This window comes from Oryctolagus cuniculus, chromosome 6 (assembly GCF_964237555.1).
Source record: "Oryctolagus cuniculus chromosome 6, mOryCun1.1, whole genome shotgun sequence".
Lineage (NCBI taxonomy): Eukaryota > Metazoa > Chordata > Mammalia > Lagomorpha > Leporidae > Oryctolagus > Oryctolagus cuniculus.
Window position 1 is genome coordinate 4713831 of NC_091437.1, and position 14563 is coordinate 4728393.

Here is a 14563-nt window from a genome sequence, read left to right on the forward strand (position 1 = left end):
CCATCAGGCAGGTCAGATTGGGCTGGAGTTAAATTAGGGATGAGCTTGGCCAAACATGGTCCATTCCTGTACACTTGGCTTTCTGCGTAGAGCTGAATGGCAGGCCGCCTGCCAGGACGAGTAATCAGATCATCGTCCCCCTTGCAGAAGGACGCCAGAGTCTCACTGCGTGCCAAAGTCTCCCACGGCTGCACGGGGCTCAGCGCGCTCATTCCAGCTCTCGCCATTGCACCCTGTCCATGTATGGGCAAGTCCTCCTCATGGCTCCCAGGACCCAGGCGTGCTGCACTCTCACCGTGGGAGAGGCTCCTGAGCTCTGTCGGGGTCATGCATGGGTTGGAATCCTGGCTCTGCGGGTCACAGCGCTCTGGCAGTGGGCACGTTCCCAGCACTGATCAGACACCAGCCCCTAGTTCTGTTGCTTGTATCATGGGATTTGTCTTCTGGGTCTTACACCTTGCATCTTTTAGTCCCCAGTGTTCTGAATACCGTCAAAGTCAAACTTATCCCACAGGAGCTGCTGTTTCCTACCATGCTTGCTTTTCTTTCTTTTTTTTTTTTCTTTTCCATTTTTAAAGACAGAGGATCGTTTCCATGTGTTGTGTTCGCTGCCGCCAGCACCAGCCCAGACGACATGACACTGTCACCTGACCTGGCCAGTCTTTGTGCCAAATCGCGGAGCTGTATCTGCCATTATTAAAACCTAAACATGCACAACAAACAGGCTGTGATTTCCTGACGCTTGCTGTGACCTGTGTGGCGCATCCCATGCTGCGAAATGTACCTCCCTCCATCTGATACCACACGTCGTGAATGCAGGCACAAACTCTGGTCACACCAGGTCTCTCTCACCTTCTGCTTAAAGGTACAGACAGCAAAGACCTTATATTACATGTTTTTCCAGTTAAGTTTTGGGTTGTTTCTTCTGTGCACTATGAAATATATTCTGTGATTTTGGACCATGTATTACTCTTGTTAGTTTTCAAATATTTTACCATTTAAATGCCATGGTGAATTCTGTATTTTAAGCATTGCCCAACACCAATGGTCTGTGTGTGCCCTGCCTACATGCTGAGTCCTGACACCTCCCTGGCAGGTGACCGGGGTCCAGGACACACAGCCCTGGAGTCGACACGCCTTCAGATCGGACAGCAGCTGAGTACTGGGATATCTTACGGAGCCTGGGATTTTCCCGGCTGGAGTTTCAGAAGAGCGTGATGGTTCAGGCATGCAGAATTCCTTCTGTTTTTCTCAGTGAAAAGGTTTTTTTTTTTTTTTTTTCAACACCCTTTTAACATGGAGTCAGAATTCTCAGGGGTAATAGCTCCTTTCCTGGCTTCCTGCTACACCTGTGTAAGGAAGTGGGAGGAGTAGCTGAGGTGTTGAGGTATTCCCACCTTCATACCACGGCAGAGATTCTCAAAGCCAAGACTTTCACGGGGGACCTGCCAGGGCCAGACACCGTCCTGATTATTAGATACTGTTGCCTCCTTCACTGCTTGTGTGTTTTCACTGACGGTGCAGAGGGGCTGTAGCTGTGGTCAGTTCATGCACTGACAGTGCAGAGGGGCTGTAGCTGTGGTCAGTTCACATGCTGAAGGTGCAGAGGGGTTATAGCTGTGGTCAGTTCATGCACTGACGGTGCAGAGGGGCTGTAGCTGTGGTCAGCCCACATGCTGACAGTGCAGAGGGGCTGTAGCTGTGGTCAGTTTTCACACTGATGGTGCAGAGGGGCTGTAGCTGTGGCCAGTCTACGTGCAGGTGAACATGTGCTGGCCACATTTGAGGATGTCTTCGTGCATTTCAGTCATATGAAATGTCAACACACACACCCTCCGTCCTGTTCTGTGAGATGAGAGAGAAGCACTCAGCACCTCTGGTCCATGTGGAGGGAGGACTATTGTCCCTGGGAAGGGCCCCAGAGTCTGCGTGAGCTGCCGGCTCCAAGTCATAGCCCTTGAAGGAAGCCTGGCAGACAGCCGGCTGTTCAGAAGTGGTCTCCATCAGGTATTTTTTCTTTGACAGGCGACAGGCAGAGTGGACAGTGAGAGAGAGAGATAGAGAGAAAGGTCTTCCTTTGCCGTTGGTTCACCCTCCAATGGCCGCTGCGGCTGGCGCTCTGTGGCTGGCGCACCACGCTGATCCAAAGCCAGGATCCAGGTGCTTCTCCTGGTCTCCCATGGAGTGCAGGGCCCAAGCACTTGGGCCATCCTCCACTGCACTCCCGGGCCACAGCAGAGAGCTGGCCTGGAAGAGGGGCAACCGGGACAGAATCCGGCGCCCTGACCAGGACTAGAACTCAATGTGCTGGCGCCGCAAGGCGGAGGATTAGCCTAGTGAGCCGCGGCACCGGCCCTCTGTCAGGTATTTTCACAAAAATAATTTGTTAAGCCAACAACAGGAGTCACTGTGCACTTACTCCTCATGTAGGATCTCTGTCCTTAATGTGTTGTACAATGTGAATTAATGCTATAACTAGTACTCAAAAAGTACTTTACACTTTGTGTTTCTGTGTGTGAGTGCAAACTGTTGAAATCTACTTCATATATACTAAATTGATCTTCTGTATATAAAGATAATTGAAAATAAATCTTGATGTGAATGGAATGGGAGAGGGAGCGGGACATAGGAGGGTTGTGGGTAGGAGGGAAGTTATTGGGGGAAAAAGCCACTGTAATCCATAAGCTGTATTTATTTATTTATATTATTTTTATTTATATTAAATTTATATGTATTAAATTTATATTTATTAAATAAAAGTTAAAAATAAGAAATATAGGTAATAAAAATAATATCATTTCTATCAAAAAAAAAAGCAGCTATGGGACCTTTATACAGGTTTTTTTCTTGGGGCTCACCCTCAGGATTTCTGATTAATTGGCCTGGGTTGTAGCCTGGATAAAAGCATTTTGCCACCTGTTCTGGCAAATCCACTGTGTAGCCAAGGCTGAAAGCCACCACCAGGCCTGCATGCCCAGACACCCTCAGGAGTTAGCACCTGCAAACTCACCCGGACACCTTCCCAGCACCTGTGACCATGTGCCCACGGACAACGGTCTGTCTCACTGTGCCTTTCAAACTCTTGTTTCCTGCGATTCCTGGGAAAGGGTGTGGGTCTGTGTGTGTGTCTAGTTGAAAGATTTGTTGGGGCTGACATTGTGGTGTAGCGGCTTAAGCTGCCGTTTGTGATGCCAGCATCCTATGTGGGCACAGGTTCAAGTCCTGGCTGCTCCTCATCTGATCCAGTTCCCTGCTAATGCACCTGGGATAGCGGCAGAAGATGACCCAAATGCTGGGGCCGCTGCACCCTGGTGGGAGACCCAGATGAAGTTCCTGACTCCTGCCTCTGGCACGGCCTGGACAGGCATTGTGGCCATTTGGGGAGTGAGCCATCTGAGAGATGGAAGATCTCTCTCTCTCTCTCTCACTCCTCACTCTCACTCTCACTCTGACTTTCAAATAAATTAAATAAACATAGTGACACAAAGTCAGATCTTCCATCCACTGGTTCACTTCCTGAATGGCCACAACAGCCAGGGCTGGGCCAGGCTGAAGCCTGGCATCCCGCATGGTGGCAGGGACCCACGTACTTGGACCGTCATCTGTCGCTTTCCCAGGTGCATTGCAGTGGATCTGGATGGGAGCAGAGCAGCCGAGAATCAGCCTTGCACTCAGAAATGGGCTGTTGGCAATGTATGTTGCCGCTTAATCTGCCGTGCCGCAGAGTCGGCCCTGGAAAGGTATATTTTAAAAATTTGTTTATCTCTCTTCTCCCTTACTTGGGACGTTGTTTATATAAGCCATTCTGGTTTACATTTGCTTGTACCTTGTCAGCCATCTATGCATGCATTTATTGGATAAATACTTTGGACTCTGTCTTTGATCTGGGTGTTAACTGATAGAAGATAATGAAGTTCAGTGACTGGAAATGAGCTTGGTTCTGCTGAGCAATCTTAAAAGGGCAGGTTTTGGTCTGAACAAGTGTGGGAAGCCTTTACGCTGGAAGAATGAACCTACGTTCAGGGGGTAGGGAAGCCCGGCCAAGTTCAAGTTCATTTCAAGTCGTTACCCATCGCTGGAGGTCCAGTCCAGACGTTTAATGCCTCCCTGAATTCTCTTCCGATGATTGGGCTGCTTTTCTCGGAACTGCCGTTCTCTGCACAACTCACAGCTGTTCATTCCGAACGTCTGCTGAAAGGGTCCCTGCTGATACTCAGGCCCAGCCGCAGCAGGAGTGATGGGACCTCTTCCTGCAGACACAGCTCTCCTTTGTCTTTGAGCAGCGTGGTGCTCTGGTTGGTGGGGAGAGTGTTCCCCGCGGCTCGGTCCTCTGTGCTCCCTGTCCCGGCCACCAAGTGTCACTCTCGCTCTTTTTGCTGCTGAGAGAATGTTTCCATAGACAGAGGCACACTTGGTCTGTGTCCCAGCCCTGATTTACAGCTTGTGTAGCTTCTAGTCCAATTAGGAATTGTTGGCTCTCAACCAGCTTTCTTGTTTGACGTCACCTTAGCAACTGGATCCTGCTGTTTCCATTAATGACGCAGAGAGGAAAGAGCAGTCGTGTGCCGCTGTGACGGGCGGGAGCCTGGGCTGCCAGCTCCTTGCTCGCCGTGGAGAAGTCCCCCTGCCCACCCTCTCTGCAGGTGAGCATGTGGTCAGGCTCCCACGGACTGACAGAAATGAGGGACAAAGCCGTTTCTCGTAGGTTCCTGTTGATGGAAATGAAATGCTGGTTATTTGCAGCAGCAGAACCATATAATTTCAAAAGGGATAAAAATAACTGTGAACTCAATTTTCTTATCTCTGTAAGACCAATTACAGAATCAAAGTGTACTGCATACTATTGAGACTTCAAAGCACTACAGTAAGGAGACAGCTTCCCCAGAACTTCAATGACAAAACCCTGTAGGGTACAGCACATGAGATTTTTTTTCTTTTAATCTTTAGCCTATAGATTTTGTTTGGGGGTCAGTGGGAAGGAGTCATTGAAATTGATGTTAATAAAACAGAGCAGGCCTCAATGCAGATACTAACCTGATGCTTATCTGTGTTTGTAGGTGAAACTACGCTTTGGATAGACTGTGCATTCCTAGATCCGTGGTTAATATGTAGGAGGTGGTATTTGGAGACCCAGTCACGGCCTCATCACACTGCAACTTTTTACATCTGTCCTCTGACCTTCTGAAGCTCACAAAGCAGGATCAGAAGTCCTGGTGTTGGATCCAGCCGGGCTTGATGTGATCCAGGCAGGGACAGAGGGATAAGATCCCATGTGTAGGACAACTTCTCATTCATTGAAAATCTATCCTGGGGGGGATGGACTGGGAGTGGAAGCCGAGTGTCTGGGCACGAATGGGAAATGCTGCTCGCCGATGCCCTGCCCCGGTCCTCGTCATCGTTATTAATAACACCACCGGGACCTCCTGGAGCTGGTGAGGGAACGGGGACTTCTGCTCTGGCACCTGCTAGCTGCCAGCGCCCAGGCCCGTCACTCCGCCACCCTGAGACTTGGCTCTGCAGCCTGAGGATGACGTAATGTGGATTTCCCAGCATTGTAACTCGACCAATAATCACGTATACAGAGTGCTGGGCTCAGAATCAGCCCTCAATAGAAAGTGTGAACAACTGGAGACTGAAAAGGTTCCGTGAACACGTGACATCAGCATCTTTTCTTTGGCCAGGAGATTTGATATAAATGCTATAACTGAGTGTGTAGATGGTGGCTCCTGGGAGGAACTGGCTTCTTCATCAAGAATATAATTCTGGGGCTGGAATTGTGGTATAGTAGCTGAAGGCACTGCCTGGGATGCCAGCATCCCATATGGGCTCTGGTTCGAATTCCAGTTGCTCCACATCCAATCCAGCTCCCTGTTTAACGGCCTGGGGAAGCAGTAGAAGATGGCTCAAGTCCCTGGGCTCCTGTACCCACGTGGGAGGCCTGGAAGAATTTCTGGCCATGTCTTTGTACCAGCCTAACTCAGGTACTTGTGGCCATTGGGGAATGAACCAGCAGATGGAAGACCTGTCCATCTGTCTCTTCCTCTATTTCTCTCTCTCTCTGTACACTCTGACTTTCAAATACATAAATAATTCTTTTTGTAAAAAAAAATTCATTCTGCACTAGGACTTAATAAGTTCAAGTGTATTTCCTGTGCACTTGCCTAGTTAAATCCTGGACATAAACATTGTTTTGATGAAAAACAAAAAGAGCAACGTTCCTTGCCCTCTTTGGAGTTGGGAGGACTCTATCCCCTACGTGGACTGGAAAACTGGAGACCCCCAGCCACCTGTTGCGTGACTTACACTGCAGGTGGCTGGCAGGAAACAGCCGAGCTCAGAAGGCCCACAGCGGTGGTGGCTTGGAGCAGACTCACAGGAATACAAGAGGGTTGACGTTCGGTGGCTCCGAGGAAGCGGGCCCTGGGACTGGCATGCCCGGTTGCAATCTCTCACCCTCTGCAGGAGCAGAGGCCGTCTCATCGCTGCAGGAGGGACGTGGTGATGATGCCCATGGGCTTCCCGGGCCTGCAGTGGCCTTGTGGGGGAGTAGCAGGAGGGAGGGACGGCAGGCAGGACAGCAGCAGAGTGATGCTGACCATGGCGCAGCCCTCAGGCTGCCGACCTTGGTCCTGGGCCAGCAGAAGGCACGGGCATGGGTACCCAGCAAGGAGCACACAGGGAGAGGCGGAGGGTCTTCGTGGGGTTTCACTAAGCAGCCATCAGGGGCTGGTTGTCAGCTGACAGAGCAGGTGACCCCACTGCCGCGTACTGCAGGCGAGGCCGGGAGGGTGCTGAGAGACAGGGGAGAGGACGGGGCTGGCCTGGGCAAGGCCCACTCATCCTCTGTGTCAGGAGGACTTGCATTTCTTTTGCTCCATGACTTCTGTTCCCACACAGGACCCCTCACGACCCTCTTACTGCTCCTGGGCAGGTACAAGAGTCTGAACCCCTCGGAGGGCCAAACAGAAGGCCTGGTCAAGCAGAGATGGCCAGTAGGCCAAAAGCACTGAGGGACCACAAGATCCCGGGGTGGGGAGGCCTGGGGGTGACTCCTAAGGGAGTTGGGGCAGGAAGTCTGGAACACAGGGCTCACTGCTATTGCCAAGGTGTCCCACGGAGGAGTCAGGCATCAACAGCTTGGTGCAGACACCAGGCACAAACCCAGTGATGGCCGGGATTTTTCATAGTGGGCGAACGGGGACTTGCCTGGCAGGCTGTAGGGAGTCTGAGGCTCCAGCGAGGGGGTGGGGGAGGGGACTTTGGAGGTCGGGGAGAACCCAGAGGGCTTTCCTTTCACCAGAGATCAAGAAACACTTTCCTCCCCGAGTCGTCCAGTGTGTCTGCTGGAATCTTTCTAAAACGAGCAGACAACTGTGAAAATAATGTTATGATGCACGGGAATCATTTAGAACACCAGGCAGAGCAAGACACAGAACTGGGGGGCATAGGTCAGCTGCCGTCTGCCAAAACAAGGTGTCGCGTTCTCACAACGCCAGCCTCACAAATGGGTCCTCGGGGATATCTCTCGACTGCTTGAACCAAGCTAGCGACTCACATGGCGAAAGCCACCTTTACTTAAATTTGGTCATTGTGAATCCAAAGAATTTCATTAGAGATCTATTTTTCTCTCCTTTTAAATTTGATATAACAAAGCTTAACCATTGTATAGCAGTTTGTATAATACAGTTTGTGTAGCAGTTCGTGTATTAGAGTACACTTGTGTTTTTAAATGCATGAACATATAGGGATAATCCGGTGGCTACTCGTGACGGAGCTTTTGTGGAGCCGTTACCTGGGTCGAAAGAGAGTTCCCTGCCAGGTCGGAGCAGCCTCTGGTTGCACCTGGTTGATTGCAGTAATTTTATTCTCTTCAAAGTTAGTCACTCTCCTTAATTTACTTGCTGTCTTTGAAGTTTTGTTACCTACATATGCAATTTTAGATGTTGGGATTCAATTTTGCACTTTTAGAAAGTTTTTTTTTTTTTTTAATTAAAAAAATACCAAGCCAAGAGAAAAGAAAAATTGCAAGTGCCATTAAGTGGAAAGAACATTTCTGGCTCAATTAAATACATTTTAATATGGACTGAGTATTAAGGGAACTTTAAATTAAGTGGTTCAGTGATAGAAAAGTTAAGTCATATAAGGAAATTCCAATTTCTTAAGTGCGGTTACACTATTTTAGCTAAGTAGGGAAAGAGTTTTAATTTTTAGAGATGCATACTAAGGTGTTTTTTTAATTATTAAAGATTGATTAATTTATTTGAAAGGCACCATGACACAGAGAGAGAGGGAGAAACAGACAGAAATTTTCCACCTCCTGGTTCATTTCCCAAAAGTAGCCGGGCTGAACCAGGCTGAAGCCAGGAGCCTAGAACTCCATCTGGGTCTCCCATGTGGGCGGCAGGGCCCAAGCTCCCGGGCCGTTTTCTGCTGTCTTCCATGCGCATTAGCAGATTTCAGGAAGGTGGAATAGAGGTGGAGTGGCTGGGCTTGAGCTGGCACGTAGATTTCGGGCGCCAGCTTTGCACACAGCCGCTTAACCTGCTGTGCCCCAACACTGGCTCCTTCTAAAGCTTTCTGCAGTGAAGTGTCACGATGTCATTCACTTACTTTACAATATTCCGGCATAAATGAAGTCAGTCTGAGGAATCGACACTGGGGCAGGTGTTTGAGCCGTTAAGATGCTGCTCAGGATGCCCACATCCCATTTCAGAGGCAAGAGTTTGAGTCCCGGTTCCACTCCTAGTTCACAGCTGCTGTAAGGTGCTGTGTCCAGTATCCAGAATGCCTGGCTCCGGGCAGCAAGTGGGAAATGGAGAATAGCGCCTTGTGCTGTCTGCTCTAGTAACAATGCCCTTGATTTCTATTTGCTTCCAGGGCCCAGGCCTGGTGAGTGTGGGGGCCCTGGTGCCCGAGGAAGGAACACTTCCTCAGGAAGACGTAGCCGGCGTTCCAATTCCGGGCTCTTCACGCTGACCAGCAGGCCTCGCGTTGGGTCATTGCACTTGTGTGGCCATTCCCAGAGGGGAATTTCTGCTGTAGGGTAGGTGGCAGAACGACTTTGCAATGCAAAAGAGCAAGGGGGGTGCCCCTGAACACTTTGTGCCCAGTAGGACAGGTCAAGGGAAAGCTTGGGCAGCCCAGTGTGGGCACCACCATGAAGCACAGAGCTTCAACAGGAAGGGGGTTGGAGGTCACGTCTCCCTGTGGGGGACGTCATGCAGCCAAGGTGCTGGCAGAAGCCATGAAACACCAGGAATGAGAGACGAGAAAGGGCAGGCAAAGAGCTCAGTCTAGGTACTGGCCCTGAGTGTGGAGGCTGCGGCTGTGACCACTTCCTCTCTGTGCCCGCCCTCTCGTTTTCTACACAGAGAGCTGGAAATGCTACTTTAGGTTTCAGGTAGGAGAATGAGTGAATTAACCGACTGTGTACTGATACGGAGGCTGTGGACCTCTGTGGGCCTTGTGTGGGGCACAGAGCTGCCCTGTTTGTACAATAAGAAGGGACAGGAGGTGAGGGTGGCCTCTGCAGTGGCTTTAGAGCCCCTCCCATCCATCTCCACTCTTCCCCCGGGAGGCTGCCCCTGTGGACTACCCACACCAACCATCCAAACCTCCAGGGTTAATGCAGAGCCCGCTGGAGACCGATGGCACGGAGGAGAAGTGAGTTCCTGTGGGAGGGAGCCCTGGGCCACGTCTCACAGTGGTCATTCTGCTCGCTGGCTCCTATGGGTGCCGGCGATCTCTCCCCTCACGAGGGACCTGGCTTGGGAATGGTGCCATTGTTACTCAGGCCAGGCCGCAACATCACCTCCAGGGTTCTCTACACCCCACCCTTGCCTTACAAACGACCTTTCTGTGAGCCTCCACGGAAGATCCTAGTCTTTGCCGTTGTGCCTCGGGGCATCCTGACATCCTGTGCCTGACGTTAGAGCAGGTGAGTAGATCAGGACGGTGCAGTAGAGCGGGAAGACTTGCCGAGTCATAAGGAGAGAAGGGGTTAAGTCGGTGAGAGGGGTGGTGTGGCTCCAGGGCGGAGCTGGGAAGACCCACCCAGCGCGACTGGAGAGGGGCAGAGGAGGTGATAGAGGGCAGTTTCGGTGATGGCAGGACACGGAAGTTGTTTTGCTTCTGGTTTCCCAGGGACTGAGAGAGGGAAATTTGTTAGCAAGGACGGGACATAGAAGCGCCTGTAAAGGGAAGAACAGCAGCCTTGACGGACGTCATGAGAATTCTGAATGTTGCGGTTTGAATCCATCCCTTCTACAGTGCAGGTGTTTCCGACGTGACGGTGCTGAGGGCTGGGCCTTTTAGGGGTGGCTGGGCCGGGGGCCTCTCCTTCGTGTGTTAGGGTCTTCAACCACAACCGAGAACGGCAACCGAGGCCACGCTGCGAGTGTTATTAGGGCAAGAACGGCCAGGAGCAGCCTCAGAGCGGGAGGAGATGGGGGCTCGTGTGTAGGGCTGGGCTTTACGGGAACTTTCATCAGGGAGCAGGGAGACAGGTGGGAGATGAGGTGGAGCAGCGGGACAAAGGGATGTGGGGTGTGGCTGGAGCAGCTGGGGAGGATCCCAGATGTGGTGAGACGGGGTCCCTGACACAGAGCCTCCAGGGCTGCCTGATTCATAGCCGGGCAGTGATAGGGACCGGGAGGCCCAGGATATCTCCCTGATTAGCAGCTGAGACAACCTGTGGGAAGGGTGAGGCTCTGCAGGTGCATGGCCCCTCTGTGCTTTTGTTTTCCTGTCGCCAGGAAAGGGGGGGGCGGGGCGGGGTTTCAGACCCAAGCGGATTCAGGGCTCTCACAATGTGGATGGGATGAAAGCTCTGATAAGAGTTGGTCCAGAGTTTGCCCCTTCTGCCTTCTGCCATGGGAGACACCACGTCTTGGAAGCAGGCTCTGAATCTACCGGTAACTCGGTCTTGGACCTCAGCGTCTACACTGCGAGAAAAGACTGCTCCCTTTTATAAACCACATAGCTCAGTGTGCGGTGGCACAGCACAGGTGGAGCAAGAGGCTGTGCGTCGAAAGACACTGGAAGAGGGGAAAAGATAGGGGTTGGACTGGGAGAAGGACCCTAAAACACCCTCAGATTCCTGGAAGTACACCTGGGTGTGAAGAGCTACCAACAAATGCACAGATGGGCGGATGTGTGAACCAGGACTTGACAAAGTCTCCGAAGGGCTAAAAATATGTGGAGAAGTGCTCAGTATCATCATTCATCAGAGAAACACACACCAACGGCACGGGAAATACCACCACCCTCAAATAATAATGGGCAGAATTCAGCAGACGGACGTAGCACGCTGATGAGCAGTTTCGTCCCCTGCGTGTCACAGAGGGGTGGAGGCCAGGGAGCGGAGGGCAGGCACCAAGAAGCAGCCGTGCCGACCTCGTGGCGTCCGGGTGAGGATGCTGGAAAGGGAGTGTGCACACGGAGGCTGGGAAGTGGTGTCAGGATCAGTGGGGGAACCACGTGGGCGTCTCGCTCAGCGCTTGCATTGGGAATGCAAGGTGCTTGCGTTTCCGTTGCACCCCAGAGAGATGGAGACACGGATCCCCGAGTTTGGCATGTGAAGGAGGTGCTGTCCCCCTGAGTCGAGGCATCCACTCCCGCTCGGTTGCTCAGCGTGAACACGGGCTGGACCTTCCTGAGCCATCTCTCCTTGGTGTAAGTGGGGAGTGTCGCTCGCAGCTGTGCAGTGGGTTCCTCTCCTGGTGAAGGCATGACAAGCTAATGGGAGGTGACTTCTGAAACAGCAAAATTGTCTTCAGTTCTCATTCCCTATCAACATAAACATTCACCTGGTGCCAAGGAGTGAATGAATAATTTATATCATAATGAAAGAGCGACTTTCATTATTGTTCTGAAGAGAGCCTTGTGGTTGTTAGACAAGCTGCCAGGCTAACATATTGGCTTTTAAATTATTTCTCCCATTCAGCCAGGAAAATGGTTTTATGTGGTTTTTTTCTTCCCTGAATACAATAAAGAATGAAAGATGGGCAACGTGGCTCACGAATACGTAATGAACACTGGAAGAGATGAGCCTGGTAGCACCTTAAAGAGAAAGCCAGCTGTGGACTGTCCCCTCACTACTTTCCCGCTCAGGAACGTGCCATTGCTGTGAGCGTGGAGCAACCATAGGGACTGGCGCCCTCTAGGAAAACGTGGTGTCCTGGTGTTCTGCAGGGCCGGTGCCATGGTGTTCTCCTCAGGTGTCACCTGTGCAGGGCAGGCACCCCTGGCTCCCGTGTTTTCCTTGTGTTCTACTTCCTTTAATTATTTTACTTTATCCTGAAAACAACCTGTGTCGTATTTATTTATGCATGTGGCTGACTCTCATTTTCTGAAAGACCTGCTTAGACAGATCCCACACTATTTCCTTCTCCATGTCCTGATGCGTCGCTTCTTTGACTATTAATCTGTTAGGATCGAAAGTCAACCCATTATAACTGTTTTATTTCCAATGTCACATTGTCTACTGTTTGCTCAATTGCAATGTAAAATCCTTGAGGTTCAGCGCGTTGTCTTGATACATCTCCCAGGGGGCACATCATGATGCCTGTTTTCAGTGTCTTTGTTTAACAGAGAGATGGCAGGAGAGGAGATGGAGAGGTGGGTAGAGGGGTGGGTGAGTGTTGGGTAGATGGACGGACGGTTGACTGGATCTGTGGACAGCTACGTACCTAGTCTGATGAATGAGTGGGAGGAAGACAAAGTATTATTACATCAGGCCATATACATTTTCTGCTTTTATGTATAGTAAACCAGATAATTTTCTGATAAGTTAATATTCTGAATCCAGTTAGTAAGAGCTAAACTGGGGAAGGCTAAGTCAAAAAATACTAAATATTTTAGTATGGCAGCTATTTCCAATTACCTGCATCTTTGGTATCCAAATGACTTTATCTTTTGGGTTTGCTATCAAAATGATTAGTTCAATCAAACTCTCATGTCTTAGAACAGCAAGCCCCTGCCCACGCGCAATGCACAGAAATTCTCTCAGGAGCTCAGTTTGTTCCATATACTTTAGAAGAAATGGGATCAGCAGTAGCCATTGTATTTTATAAAATTTTATTGCTTTTTATTATTAAAGGAATGTATGACCATGAAATAAGCTTTAAATGGCATAAAATGTTAAAGGAGAAAGTATTCATAATCTAAACCTCCTCCAACACTGAAAAAGAAGTGCTGTAAGGGCTCCAAGTGCATGCGAAACAAAAGTAAAAATACACAGATTGGATCGCATGGAACCTAAGTTTCAGAACAGCAAAGAAGACCACCAACAGAACAAACCGACAACCTATGGAATGAGAGATCTTAGTGGACCATTCACAGCCTGAGGGATTAGTACACTAAGCAACCTAGTAGCAAGAAAATGAATAACCAGATTTAAAAATGAGCAAAGACTGAAACAAGAAATTTCTCCAAAGATGCAAATGGTCAGCAATAATGTGGAAAAAGATACCCAACATCACTGGTCATCTGGAAAATGCTAATTAAAACCATAATGGGCTGTCACCTCACACCTGTTAGAATGGCTGTTACATAAAAAACAGTGATGTTGGAGGATGTGAAGAACAGGGAGGCATTGGTTACAGTGTAGATAGCATACTCACTGTGGAAGATGGTGTGAAGTTTGTGCAGAAAATCAAAGCTAGAACTACCACGTGACCCAGCCTTCCCACTTCAAAGGAAATGAGACCAGTATGTTGGAGAGGTGGCCATGCTTACGTGTTCATCACAGCACTGTTCATAGGAGCCCTGATATGAACCACGCTAAGTGACAGTCGCCAGATGAATGAATAGGAAAACGTGAGATACACACACGCACACTCACTCACTCACAGCCACACACACACACACTGACACACACATGCACACTCACGGCCACACTCACACACACATGCACACTCACAGCCACACACACACACTGACACACACATGCACACTCACAGCCATACTCACACTCACACACACACAGCCACACTCACACTGACACACACATGCACACTCACACTCACACTCACACTCACTCACTCAGATACCAGTCAGCCTTTAAGAAGAAGTAATGCTGTCATTCGCATCAGTGTGGAGGAACCTGGAGCACATTGTGCTACGGGGGATGAGCCGGGCACAGACAGATGCGCACTGCAGGGTATCGCTTTTAAGTGGGATCTAAAGAGGGGGGTGAACAGCAGCAGAGAGTGGTGGTTACCAAGGCTGAGGTGGCTGGGAGTTGGGGAGCTGTATTCAGGGGTACAAAGTTAATGTATTGTAACATGTGCCTTAAAATTGCTGCGAGAGTGGATCTCAGATGTTCTCACCACACACAAAAAAGACAAATATGTGAGGCGATGGATATGATAAGCAGGTGCATTGAATCATTTCACAGTGCGCATATGTAAGTACATATACATGTATGTATTGTATGTTGTGTACCATACACATATACATCTTTATAAATTTTATCTTAATAAAGCTGGGAGGAAAACGGTACCACAGACTGTAAGAAAATATTTACAACTCTGATAAAGGACTTGTATCCAGAATATTACAA

The 14563-nt window shown here is 49.8% G+C and overlaps 1 long non-coding RNA gene across 1 annotated transcript in view; it reads left to right on the plus strand.

Moving 5' to 3' along the window:
• LOC127487799 (uncharacterized) overlaps positions 1-12587 on the plus strand; it is a 98945-nt gene extending 86358 nt beyond the window's left edge. The window contains exon 3 of the long non-coding RNA XR_007914984.2: positions 5058-12587. This is a non-coding gene — a long non-coding RNA (uncharacterized lncRNA). The remainder of the gene's footprint in view (positions 1-5057) is intronic.
• The last annotated feature ends 1976 nt before the right edge of the window (positions 12588-14563 follow it).